At 34.4% G+C, this 14520-nt stretch overlaps 1 protein-coding gene across 3 annotated transcripts in view; it reads left to right on the forward strand.

The window, feature by feature from the left end:
* Nucleotides 1-14520, forward strand: part of RB1 (RB transcriptional corepressor 1) — a 144810-nt gene that overhangs the window by 96287 nt on the left and 34003 nt on the right. The window lies entirely within an intron of this gene.

A 14520-nucleotide genomic window follows, 5' to 3' on the forward strand; every position in this document is an offset into this window, starting at 1 on the left:
TTTCCTATAAAATTGAGTTAATATTTTAGAGCACTTCCAATTTTTAAATTACTCACTTTCACCATAGAAATTCAATAATGTTCACGTTTGGTGTGCTATTAATCTTATTTACACACAGAACTAAATTGCATCTTTTTAAACAAATGTTTCTTTCCCCCTAAATTGATTAAAATCCGTTTTGGAGAATCAAAGTTATACTACTTGGCTAAATTTTAACTTCATAATTTTATGTTCATTACCCCCAGCCTGCCTCTTACCCATCTTAATATAATATTAACTATATATGGTTCACATTTTGTCTTCTATGAGTAATTTCGCAATATATTTATATTTAAGGGATACTCTCTTTTTTTTTTTTTTTTTAAGTCCAAAGAACTTGGAAGAATAAAATATGTGCAGGATGGTGGTAATTGAATATGGGTGTTACTTTCTTGAGGATTGAAGATGCCACAACCTCTGGACACATACATGTTTTTCTTGTTCTGAATTACCATTTTTCAGAAAAGGCTAGATCCAGTTATGGTTTACGGTTGCTAGTTTGATTCAGTTTGGCCAAAACTCTGTCTTTTGAAGTATCAATTAGGAAAGTTTAGAGCATTTAAGAGTGGTTTGTTTTTCCTTTCTACATAACTAACTTAAGAGTAATATGTTTTATGCTGATTTTATACCTTTTTAATTATAAAATTAAGTTTAACAACTTTTGTTGTTCATTAATGAATGCCTGAATTGTATTCCTTTTTTATTGTTTTGACCGAGAAATTTATAATCAAATGACACCAAAAATGAGTATTATTTATAATCAACAAACTTAAACATTAAAGGGCTGAATTCTTTGTGTATTGCACTGGTATAGAAAAGAGGTAGAATGTGTAAGTGTTTGTATTAGAAGGCAGGTGAAGAGTAATGAAATAAGGAGTAGTTAATGAAGTAGTGAAGAGTAATGAAATAAGCTTGTATTCTTGTTGGAGAAACAATTTTTAGTATAGTTTCTTAGTAATCTATTACATCAGTCTGTTTAGTCATCATTAAATAATAAAATAAGCAGTCATATGTCCTGACCTTGTTTACTTCTGCTTTCATTTTGAATATGGCATTGTCTCAAACCAAGTGTTAAGAGCGTATCCTACGTCGGACTATTCTTCGGCATATTGATGTTGTTATTCATTCACTTAACTGTTCATTTCTAGATTTTCATGTTTGAGTTACTGGTGCTTATAGATCACTGTTTGTTGAATTAAGCTTTTTGTTATTAGTAGTATATTAATCAGTATGTGTTTATATTTCTAATTCTTACACAGTGTTTGACCCTTAGTAGATACTCTAATGTTTGCTAATGAATGAATCATAACATTAAACTACTTTCGTTGAAAGGGGTTTCTGCTGAGGGAAAGAACAATAGTAGAGGGGCTTCAAAGAAGACCATTTAATGCTAGATTTTTCAAGGTATTTAATTTGACTTCTAATGAAGAAACCAAAGTGAAATTAGATACCTTGAAAATTCCTAGGTTAAGATTTGAGAAATATATAGTAACTGTTTACAAAGAGAGTTAAATAAGTATAGGGATTAGAGTATATTTAATAGGTGCTTTGTATTTGATAGCCTCAGACCAAACTATTACTCTAATACGCGATCTGAAAGTTAAGTTTGTGAATCAACTTTTTTCTTGAATGGGGTTTTCCGGGGAGAGGGTGCGTGTGTGAAATAACATGTACAACTGATTTGAAATTTAGTAAATCTCATTATGCAAGTCATCACTTTTCAAATTTTAATTTTATCAAGAAACCAGGTAAATAGCCAGCTAGCCTATAAAGTGGATCCTTTATTCACTACAATAATAGTATTTAGTTATGTAATTCATTTTTTATCATATTGAGAATATTCTGTTAGTTAACTATTAGAAGGTTAAGGATTCTGAGTTCTTGACTAAATTTCTACATAGCTGCAGCTATGATATTGAGGCAAGATATCTGACTTTTTTATGCCTGATTCAAAATAGTAGTTTGTTGAATGAATAAATAAATCCTTAGTGGACACCCACTATAAACAATTAATGTATAAAGTATGCTCCTCAGTCTTCATTTTCTCTTCATTTTCATAGTATTTTCCAGCCTTGATAGCAATATCATTTTTATCTTGCCCCCTTTTAATTCTCACTGCTACCTTTCTGGGCTAACCCTGTCACTCTTACCTGTATGATTGTTGTAATGCCTTATCTTGTCTTCTTATTTCTAATCCCACCCTTTTCCATTTTACCCCTGCCAACCTGTCACAGATCGACTCATGAATGAATCAACTATTTTGTTCATTTATAGCCTTCTTCCAAAAAGAATATAAAGCAGACAATAATTTTAAAACTGTCGTAACTGGGGCACCTGGGTGGCTTAGTCGGTTAAGCGTTTGTCTTCAGCTCATGTCATGATTCCAGGGTTCTGGGATCCAGCCCCATGTTGGACTTTCTGCTCAGTGGGGAATCTGCTTCTCCCTCTCCCTCTGCCCCTCCCTCCATCACCCACTTGTGCTCATTTGTGCTCTCTCTCTCAAATGAATAGATGAAATGTTTAAAAAAAATTGTCATAACTGATGGAGTCAAGCATTTAAGATATTAGCATTTTATTTTATGTAAATGATACCTAAATTTAGAAGTTTAAAAAGTATAGAACAGTTAAAAAGTTTAAATGTAAGAAATGTGAGAGAAATTCTATACATTAATCATTTTCATTATTCTAAAAATTATTCATTTTGAACACAGTAAAAGTTTGCAAAAGGCAAAAGAAATCTTAAAACACAAATTCATAACACATTAGTAAAAGAATAAAAGCCAAGTGCTAGAGGGAAGAGAGAAGGGTGGGAAGGGGAACAATATGTGAAATAATGATGTTAGAAAAATCTGGACTAAGGGAAGCTGCTGCATTTGATACAAGGCAGAAAAAGAAAACCTGATGGGTTGTTGCTTTCATTTAATGAAAGAAAACATTCCAGAGTATCAAGGGAGAAACTTATCTTTATCTCAGCAATACATTGTGAATCTTTACACTTGAACCATTAAGCGACCACAGGAGGTTGTTTTCTAGTGGCGGAACATATGCCACTTCTCGGTGGCCGTCAGTTGAAGAGTACCCAAAGTCAAATGATAGTCCTGAGAAACGTAGATTGATAGATTATTAATATAATCCAAATAAATGTGGCGATTTTGTTATTGTTGAGGCAAGTTTGATCGTCTGTGCAAGGGCTCTCTGCCTGAAGACCTTGACATCTCTGAAGCTCCTGTTTTATTCATTCCCCTGAGGACAGGGTCCATGGCTTTGATGAGATTCTGTGACTAAAAACGGGTAAGAGACCATGGATCTGAAGAAGTGAGGGATTAGCAAGTCTTGTAGTCTACTTCTCTGAAATATCTGGAGATCTCTGAAATACTTTGAAAGTTTTTCTCTGTGGATAGACTAGACGGAAAAAGACTATTAGTTGCTAGTGCAGGTTCCTTATGAATGATGTACACAATTGTGTATGTAGGCAATAAAATGTAAATCTATAATTTTCATTTTGATATAAGGAAGCGTGGAAGTGTTGTGTAAAGAGCACAGGCAAAGAATTAAGGGAAGCATGTTATGCAGTCATTTGACCTTCCTAAAATTCTGGCTCCTTGGTTCTCATTGAGGGGTTGGACTGCTAAGATGTCCCTTCCAGCTTCTGTATCTGATTCTGATTCTTTTAATACTTTAGTTCTTTTAATATTTTAATATTTTGAATCTAGTTTAAGCTGCTAGATTTTTTTTTTCGTTCTCAGGTATAACAAAGTAGAAATCACTTTTCATTTTTTATGTTTAAGGATTCCTAATTTTGAAAACAGATTATTTAAGAAATATATACAAGAAATAGTCTTTGCTTAAGCCAAGAGTCTCATAAGGAGAATTTTATTAACAGTTTGTTATACTATAAAGATCTAACATTGAAAAAAGACTTTATTTTGTGTTTTTTTTTTTTAAGATTTTATTTATTCATGAAAGACAGACATACTTTGTATTTCTGTAGCATTCTTCTTCAAAAGATTTTTCTGGGGCGTGTAGTGGCTTAGTCACTAGAGCCTCTGACGCTTGATTTCAGCTCAGGTCATGATCTCAGAGTCCTGAGATTGGGCTCGGCCTCAGGCTCCACTTTCAGTGGGTAGTCTGCTTGAGATTCTCTCTCTCTCCCTCTGTCTCTGCACTTGCTCACTCTCTCTCTAAAATAAATAAATATTTTAAAATAAATAAGTAAAAGATTTTTTTCCAAAGCACAAATAGGATGCCTTGTTTATACTATAAAATTAAAACTCTGAAGTAATTTGTCATTAAAGATTTTGATGGCCATAATTGGAGTTGTACCTAAAGTAACATCAGGAATATGAGATTTGTAAAACAATTGAATGGGAAAGTGTGAAACTTAAACTGAAATAAAGTTGTTTAAATTTTTGAAAAAGTATGGAAAAAAATAAAGTGTGGAACAGTGAAATTTTAAATGTTAAGAAAAATACTCAGCTTGTTTTGAATGCAGCAAATATTTGTTGTAATGAGATGTGACTCTTGAATGTTCTCTTCCATCTCAAATTTATACTTATTAAAAAAGTCAGTTTTTTAATTTTAGAATCTTAAACCTATTAGGATACATTTTTTATTTAAATTCAGACATGAACAAAACTTTCAATTTGAGAAATGATCATTTGTAATTTATGCCAATAGATTACATTTTTAAAATAAATTGTATTTTTATTTAATTTATTCATGAGAGAAGAGAGAGAGAGAAGCAGAGACACAGGCAGAGGGAGAAGTAGGCTCCATTCAGGGACCCCAATGTGGGACAAAATTCTGGGATTCCAGGATCATGCCCCAAGCCAGAGGCAGATGCCCAGCCGCTGTGCCACCCAGGTGTCCCCAGACTATATTTTATATAAAAAGATTTTTGATTAAATAAGTTTCATATTTAACTTTTGCTTGATATAACTTTCCATCAGTATTGCAAACACTTAGCACTTTTTGTTACTCTTTACTAGAGTATGAGTCACCTACCCAAGTTGAAAGGGTTGAACCAGCTTGTAGTGTTGGGTGGAAGAAGAAAGATTTAAAGGGTGATGAATGATTATTTATAGCAAAGTAAAAGGGAATGGTGGTTGAAGCAGGTTCAAGCAAAGAGGGTAAAGGAAATTAAGAGGACCAGGAATGTTGTTGTGGTTTAAGACTTAAAACTTGAGTAAATATATTTATCACTGCCAACACATAAGTTGTCCTTTCTTCCTTTTTTCCTATCCCTGCCTACTCCCTACTCCTTCATCTTTGCCTTTTAAAATGTATCACATTTTTTATGGAGACCTCTCAATTTCATCAGTTTTTTTCTATACCTCCATAGTACTTAGTCTGTCTTCCTTTTAAGTCATATTCATGCAATTCGGTTAAGATTAAAAGACAAATAATTGCAATACAGAATGTAACAATAGATGATTATACAGAATGAGATGAAAGTCAACAAAGTCAGTTAAAGGGCTTTCAGAGAAGGTAATGTTTAAAGAAGGCAAGCTTTTAAAGTTGAATAAGAGTTTCAAATTTTAAGTCTTGAAGGCTGGAGCCATGCCAGTTAATAATGTCTTAGTATAGTACCATTAGTATAATCATGTTATCTTTTGCAACCAAAAACACATAAAATGATTTGAGAGACAATTTTCTCAGTTTTCTCAAGAATGCTACATAATTAGTTCCACTCTAAATTTCTAGAAAAGAAGTTAATTCATCACATGCACTATATGGTTTGGGGCATAAGGGCTTAATTTGGTCATAAAATCCAGTCAAAGAAGGTTATAGGTTGGTTGTGATTTTCAAAAAGTCTTTTACTACTTTAGAAGCAGGAAGATATAGTGTAAAAGAACCAATGTAGGTGTTAAGAGACCTAGTTTTGTAATCCCAGATACTAAAAAATAACGTGACATTAAGCAAATAATTTAACTTCTCTATTATGTATTTGTAAAAGAAGAATATTGAAGTAGATCTTTAGAATCTTTTTCAGACCTTACTTTTCTAATTCAATCTTCATACTAATTTTAAATGATACAAAGAACATATATTACTGTCTCCAAGACACTGAAATTCTGTGAAGTTGTAGTTTGTCTAGAATTATATAAGTGATTAAATGATGGAAAATGATGAACCAGAACAAGAAACCAGGTCCTCACTAATAAGTACCCAACCCAGTTCCTTGTATTTTGTTGTTAAGTTACAGAATGTAATTCAGTGAGTGTATGGGGAACTGGAACTAGTAGTCTAGTTCCTTGATGTTTAGTCATGTTTTCCTGCTGTAACAGATGGATTCCAACCTTATTTTTTCTTACACAAAATAGGAACCTTGGTTCATAGTTGAGGTGAATGTTAAACAGAGAAGAACTTTTTTTTTTTTTTAAAGATTTTTATTTATTTATTCATAAGAGACAGAGAGAGAGAGAGAGGCAGAGACACAGGCAGAGGGAGAAGCAGGCTCCATGCAGGGAGCCTGATGTGGGACTCGATTCCGGGTCTCCAGGATCACACCCTGGGCTGAAGGTGGTGCTAAACTGCTGCGCCACCCGGGCTGCCCGAACTTTGTTTTTTGTTTTTTGTTTTTTTAAATATTTTTTTTTAATTTTTTTTTTTTTAATGATATTCACACACACAGAGAGAGAGAGAGAGGCAGAGACACAGGCAGATGGGGAAGCAGGCTCCATGCACCGGGAGCCCGACGTGGGTTTCGATCCTGGGTCTCCAGGGCCACGCCCTGGGCCAAAGGCAGACGCCAAACCGCTGCGCCACCCAGGGATCCCCCGAACTTTGCTTTTATATGTGTAAGCTATGTAGACTTTTTTTTGGAAACAATATAGTCTAAAATTATGACAAATTTAGCTTAACCTTTTAGAGTATATTAAGATCATAGTGCAACCGTCTTTCACTTTTAGCTTTATATTGATTTTTTTAAAAAGAGGTTGGAATTGGATAAAGGTATATACCAAATTTTATATAGATAGGAAATATCTATTTCTTTCAAATAATTAGAAGAAGGGTTTCCTATGAATAGTAAATTTAACATTTTCCAGCAGAGTTTATTATCAGAAATCCAGGTACTCTTCAGTTTATTTCAATAAGCATTTGTTGACTTTATCCATTACTGGAGTGTGGTGATAGGGAAGGATTGCTCTTTTAGGATGCTCCTGAAAAACTAACTGCTTGTGGCCAGTAAGCTGCTCTTTGATACATCTGAGTTCTTTTATTCCCAATAATGAAATTGTGCTTTAGGGAAACCAAGTTTGGTGCTTTGGAGTGACTCTGAGGCAAGTTGCTGAAAATACATCATTGAGTCACACGTGTATATATGTAAAGGTTCATAGGGGATGCCATAAGAAACTAGAAAGATTCTCTAATTCTCAGATTGCTTTGCAAGGGACTTTATGTTCTTACTCTATACATAGTGAAAATCATAGACACACGTTGTTGATGTGGTTCATAGGAGAAAAACAACTTGGCACTCTACTTAAAAAAGAATCTTAAAAAAAAAAAAAAAGAACCTTGACCCTACCTAAAGAGAATTTTTAAGTGAATATACATTCTATATTTTTGAAAATTCAAGTAAAATATTTTAAATTACATATCATTTAAAAATGATTCCTTGTTTTTTGTTGTTTTGATTAACTGGTATCTCTCCTTAAATAAGACAATTTCTGCATCATCAGTAATCAACTGGAAAACGTAGTGGAAAAAAGATTCCACTTAGAACAGAAAATAGTATGAAAAACTTAAGAATAAATGTAATATGGAAAGAATAGGATCTAGAGGAAAACAAAAGACCCAAAGCTTTAATGAAAGCCATAGAAGAATACCTGAATATCTGACATGCAGTTTTACTGGGACAAATCTGTAAGTTTATTACTATTCCACTAAAAATCCCAGTAGATTTTCAGCGAATGTCCTGAACAAAATGGTGTGTGTATATTATGCTGTAATATTATATATTATATATATGTGGTGTGTATATACTCTGTATTACATATAGTGTAATATACATATATAGTGTAACCTAGTGATTTTACTTCCAAAAATTTCGTCTTTCTTTCCCATTCATATCCCTATCAGTAATACCTATTTTCTCATTCCCTCCTCTAAACCAGTTTATTATGAGCCTTTAAAACCTTTCCCAATTAATAGGCCAAAAGTTGTATTTCATTTAATTTGTATTTCTTTAGTTATGAGTGGATTTGAGCCCAGAAATAGACTATGAACCTGGGGAAATACAATATTAGCCGTTCAAATCAGTAGAGAAAAATATGGGTGGTTCAGCAAATGCTTAATGGGTCATTTTTTTTTTTTTTTAAAGAGAAAGAAGTGGACTTGAACTTTTTTTTTTTTTTTTTTTTTGGTTTTATTTATTTGAGAGAGAGCACAAGTAGGGAGAGAGGCAGAGAGAGCAGAAGCAGCAGACTCCTCACTCATCAGGGTGCTCGACTGTGTCCCAGGACCCTGAGGTCATGACCTGAGCTGAAGTCAGATGCTTAATCAGCTGAGTCACCCAGGCTCCCCTGGACCCTTACTTTTTATACCAAAATAAATGCCAACTAGATCAAGAATTTAAATGTAAAAAATGACTCCATTTAAAAAAACGACTACATAAAATTTCGGGGGAAAATTGAGTGTACTTAAAAATAGCAGAGTAGTAAAGACTAAGTTTTATATGAAGTCTACAGTTTTAAAGAAAAAGATACATTTGACCTAATAATTTAATTTTGTTGCTAGAATACGTGGAGTAGAAAGAAGATATCAGTTTATCATATTGCACTTCATATAAGAATAAAACTAATGAGCATCTGGGTCATTCTGTAGAGCATTCTCTGACTCTGTCTTAGGGTGGTGAGTTCACACTCCATGTTGGGCATAGAGTTTACTTAATGATAAAAAAAAGAATAAAACTAATGAAAATTAATCATTTTTAAAAATGTGAAAAGGGTCTAAAAGCGAATATTGTTTTTTCACTTAACTTAAAAGTGATTTGCAGTTTTTGATACCCAAATTAATATTTTTAATTTTTTAAAGTTTTGGCCTTCAAAATAAAAATGAGTATACATAAGTTAGATTCCTTCTTTCTTTTTCCTTTACAAATGACAATTTTTTAAGATTAGTTCTGTGAACACTACTGCAAATACACTTAACGGCAGAAACTTATTTAAGCCTTCATGCAGATGTTTTGCTCTTAACTAGAACTCAAAGAGACAGGCTCTTTTAACAGATACTGTTACTCAAGGTATATAGAAGAATTAATCAGCAAGATTCTAAACCACTGGTAACCCATTCCCAGAGCAAAATTTCCATGATCACTTCTTTTATTGGTTTGCTGGTGTGATTATTTTAATCAACTGATTTCACATTCTTGGAAAACTTGAGGGTTTCCTATCAATACCAGATGTCACAAGTGCTGCCTCAGAAACATTACAAACAAAAGACCGGAAGAACTGATGTAGAAAGGGCCCCTTTTAAAGCCCAGCTTTTTGTTGTTGTTTTTAGTTGAAAGTAGATCGCTTCAGCCAGACTAAAAACAGTTGCTGGGTTATTGGCTTGGTTATATAGATAGGGAAATAGGATAGACACATTTAAAATTTTTTTCCTTCTTATGTTATCTTTGATCTTGGATCTGCTGATATTTGTTTATTCAATAGAAAATATTTCCTGAGCACCAGCTGTGTGCCAGGGCCTCTTCCAGTTGCTGGGGATGTACAGCAGGGGAAAAAATTCCTGAACTTATATTTTATTTGGGGAAAACGGGCAATCAATAAGTAGTTACATAATTGGTCATATGGTGTTAAGGTCTCTGATGACAAATACATTTAGGAGGAGAGGGAAAGTGTTCTAGGGCTTGCTGATATGGGAACATCTGAACAGAAGTGAAGGAATCAATCATGTATGTCCCAGGGACTAACCTTTAACTGAAAATCTTTAAAAACACCCTCCCCCGATTTGTGTTTCCAACCTCATCTTCCATAACTTTACTCATCAGATTCGTGAACCCAAAATTTTCATGGCAATTGGTAATTTCCACACAGCATTTCAATGTGATAAAATTCCATGTGTCTATTTACAATTTTTGTTTTGCATGACACCTTATAAACTGGAATTTTTTTTGTGTTGGTTTGGTTTTGGCTACTCAACAGTTTTTTTGAAACTAAATACTTCTAGAAAAATACCTGTCTTTCATTAAAAGGAGCCCCAGGTCAATAATTCCATTTCAAGTCAAATCCCATCCTAACTTCTGCCTCCCTGTGCAGTTATCACGTTCGTCTTTTACTCTTTGACACTTTGGCTAGCACCCTATTTACCTATTTACTCGGGACTGAATTTTTTTCCTGGGCTCAGTTTCCCCGGTAGCAGTGACATCTGACAGCCTACATCAGTTGACTTCCTTGTCTGTCCTACATGTGCTTGAATGAGCATCTGGGATTTTAAAGGTACTTATATGTTACAATTGTCTTTTCTCCATCATCTCATGGTATCCTAATTTTGGATCCACACTTAAATTCTTGTCACTGTGTCAGTCCTTCAAGCAGCCAACTCTTTCCTTTTTCTTGTGTTCTGACAGTACTATTACCTAGCCCTTTTCATTTTTGGAACTGTAATTTCACTTTTCTCTGACATAACTCCACGACTTTCTGGGCAGATATGACATCGTTCCATGAGGTTGGTTTTTCAATAATTTTTCCTAAGAAAAAGTTTATTGTTTATAATGTAGGAGAGATATTATTAAGGTTCTTAATAATAAGGAATAGAAAAAAATTAGGAAAAAAAGTATCATAACTCTACTACCATAATAATTCAGCTGCCCATCATTTTCTAGGTTTTAAAAAAATACTAATGTTTTATTTAAATTTGTTAGTTAACATACAGTGTAATATTACTTTCAGGTGTACAGCATACTGATTCAGCACTTCCATACATTACTCCGTGCTTATTACAAGTGTCCTCCTTAATCTCCATTACCTATCTAACTCATCCCTCACCCACCTCCCCTCTTGTAACTGTCTTGTCTGTCACAAGAGTCTGTTTCTTGGCTTGTCTCTCTCACTCTCTCTCTTTTTTTCTCCTATGCTCATTTGTTTTGTTTCTTAAATTCCTCATATGAGTGAAATCAGATGGATTTGTCTTTCTCTGACTGATTTCACTTTAGTGTAATACTCTCTAGCTCCATCCATGTCATTGCAAGTGACAAGATTTCATTCTCTTTTTTTCCCATTATATGTATATTTTTACTCAGATATAATTAAAAGATTTTTTTCTCCACCTTTACTGAGATTATAGTTGTCACACAACATTGTGCAAGTGTAAGGTATGCAGTGTATTGATTTGATACATCTATATATTATGGAATGATTACTGCCATGGCATTAGCTGACACCTCCATCCTGTCACATGATTGTTTTAGTGTGTGTGTGGTGTAGGTAATATAATATTACAGTTCAGGGCAGCCCTGGTGGCTCAGCGGTTTAGCGCTGCCTTTGGCCCAGGGCATGATCCTGGAGTCCCGGGATCGAGTCCCACGTCGGGCTCCTGGCATGGAGCCTGCTTCTCCCTCTGCCTGTGTCTCTGCCTCTCTCTCTCTCTCTCACTAATGGATAAATTAAAAAAATCTTTAAAAAAATATTACAGTTCAGTGTCTTTGGATGAATTTATACATCCAGGTTACTGCCATCCTAAGTACGACATGAAACGTCCTCATCCCAGCAGGTTTGCTGAGTACCTCTTTCCACTCCATTCCACCACATGGGCTCTTTTGTGTTTTTTTTTCTTTCATGGAGCATGTTTTTGAAATGCACCCATGTTGTGTAGATCTTATATCTGTCTCTTGGATGGGAATCATTGCAGATCATTACAGGGTCACAATATGTGACCTTTTGTGTCTAGCTTCTATCTTTAAATTCTTTGTGGAGATGAAGAACCAAAAGAATTAGCAGTGAAGCTTGTGGAAAGAATTTGAAATTCCATAATGGAACAAAGGGAGTAGATATAATTGACATATAACATTATATTAGTTTTAGGTGGACAACATAATGATTCAATATTTGTATATATTGTGAAATGATTACCATAAAAAGTATAGTTAACATTCATCACCGTACATAATTACAAAATTTTTCTTGTGATGAGAAGTTTTAAGATTTACTATCTTAGCAACTTTCAAATATACAATACAATATTATTAACTGTAGCCACCATGTACATTACTTCCCCATGATTTATTTATTTTACAATGGAATTTTATACCTTGGCCCCTTTACCCATTTTTCCCAGCGTCCCGCCTCTCTGGCATTCATGTCTGTTCTTTGTATCTATGAGCTCAGTGTTTAGGTTCTTTTAAATTCCACATGTAAGTGAAATTGTACTGTATTCATTTTCTCTGACTTACTTCATATAGCATAATGCCCTAAGGTCTATCCATACTGTTCCAAATGGCAAGATTTTCTTCTTTTTTTATATCTGAATAATATTCTGCATACAGCCCATTTTCTTCATCCATTCCATCAATGTACCTACCTTAGGCTCTAGGTTTATTTGGCTTTTTTAAAGATTTTATTTTTAAGTAATCTCTACACCCGAAGTGGGACTTGAACTCCTAACCCTGAGATCAAGAGTCGCATGCTCCACTGACTGAGCCAGCCAGGTGCTCCAAGATGTAGGTTTAACTTAAGTCTTTGCTGTTATACTTCCATAGCTGTAATCAGGGAACCGTATCTTTAAGATGTAGAAGGGAACACTGCTTTTGCTTCTTATGTACTATTAGGTAACAACATTTTCTACTTGATAAGAATAGTTTCTACTGTATCTTTTAAACTATGTTTTACCATAAAGTTCTCAAAAATGACTTTAGCCACCATCCATTTTAAACAATATGAAAAATAAACTAATTTCTGACATGAACATGCATGTAGACTACTAAAGCCTTGGTATCTTCCATTATGACATATCTGAAATGTAACTTTTTAGACTTTGATCTTTTAAAAAAAAATGTATGTGTGCTTTTCTGTTTATAATGCTGGGTGGCTCAGTGGTTTAGAGCCTGTCTTCAGCCGGGGCGTGATCCTGGAATCCCGGGATTCAGTTCCACATCGGGCTCCCTGCAGGGAGCCTGCTTCTCCCTCTGCCTGTGTCTCTGCCTCTCTCTCTCTCTGTGTCTCTCGTGAATAAGTATATAAAAGTACACTTAGGTTAATTCACAAATAAGAAAAACTTAAGTTTTAAAACTTCGATGTTTTAAAATATTTAAAGTCATATTATATTTACTGCTTTGTAAATTTAAAAACAGTTGTTGGTCAGAAGCAATAAAATTCTTATCTAAGGTATATACTGTCTGGAGGAGAGAGTTGAGATTCTGCTTCCTTGCTCTCTAATACAGCGAAGGCTTTTCAGGGGCTTCCTCAAAGTAATGTATCTGCTGGAGATGAATCTGGCAAAAATTTTTGGTCTGAGAATTTCTGCCACCAAATGAGCCTTAAATAAGTATGCTACCAAAGACAGACTTTATGTAAAGTAAACCATTTAAAATTATGAGTCAGAGACACAATGCTTAATTCTTATCTGATAAAACTGTTTTACTATTAATGAAAATGCAGTTTTTTCCTTATAGTAGCTATGCTCTGCATTACAAAACACTGATAGCTTTGAGAAAGTTTTCAGCTTAACTAGAGAAGTGGATAGATTTGTTTCATTCATCACCTTTGAATTCGTTTCTTCTTGAGAAGGAGCATATCTTAAAACTTTTATCTGTTACCTCTGTATTTATTTAAAGATGACCTGAAAATATGTTTTTAAAATATTGATAATTAGAAGAATAATCTTTTTAGGGATCCCTGGGTGGCGCAGTGGTTTGGCGCCTGCCTTTGGCCCAGGGTGCGATCCTGGAGACCCGGGATCGAATCCCACGTCGGGCTCCCAGTGCGTGGAGCCTGCTTCTCCTTCTGCCTATGTCTCTGCCTCTCTCTCTCTCTCTGTGACTATCAGAAAGAAAGAAAGAAAGAAAGAAAGAAAGAAAGAAAGAAAGAAAGAAAGAATAATCTTTTTAATAATAATACATTGCATTTGGTCATACTATAAATTGAAACTTTAAAGGTTTAGTTCTGTACTTTAGTGAATCTGTTTTGGAATTCAGTCTTAATAAAAAAGGAGATTTTTAAAAATAGATTATTATACTTTTATTGCATTATTATTATTATTACTCTGTTAGCACTGTCTGAAATAGTATTAACCCTTTTGCTTCAGGTGCTGTTGTTACCATAAGCTCAAGTCTCCTAAGATTCCCTTTCCCCACCAGGAGTCTTAGAGCAGCAAATAGAATCAGCAGAAAGGACACAGCCGCAATAGGCACCTGTGCCAAGACTTTCCTTCCTTGCTTTAGAGCAGCTGGACTGTAGCGGGACACCAGTAAAGAGATTCCACCTTCCGTCCTCCCAGCCCCAACTAAGAGACACCTGGCACCCTGACCTGGGGACAATGTGT

This window comes from Canis aureus, chromosome 17 (genome assembly GCF_053574225.1).
Source record: "Canis aureus isolate CA01 chromosome 17, VMU_Caureus_v.1.0, whole genome shotgun sequence".
Taxonomy (NCBI): domain Eukaryota; kingdom Metazoa; phylum Chordata; class Mammalia; order Carnivora; family Canidae; genus Canis; species Canis aureus.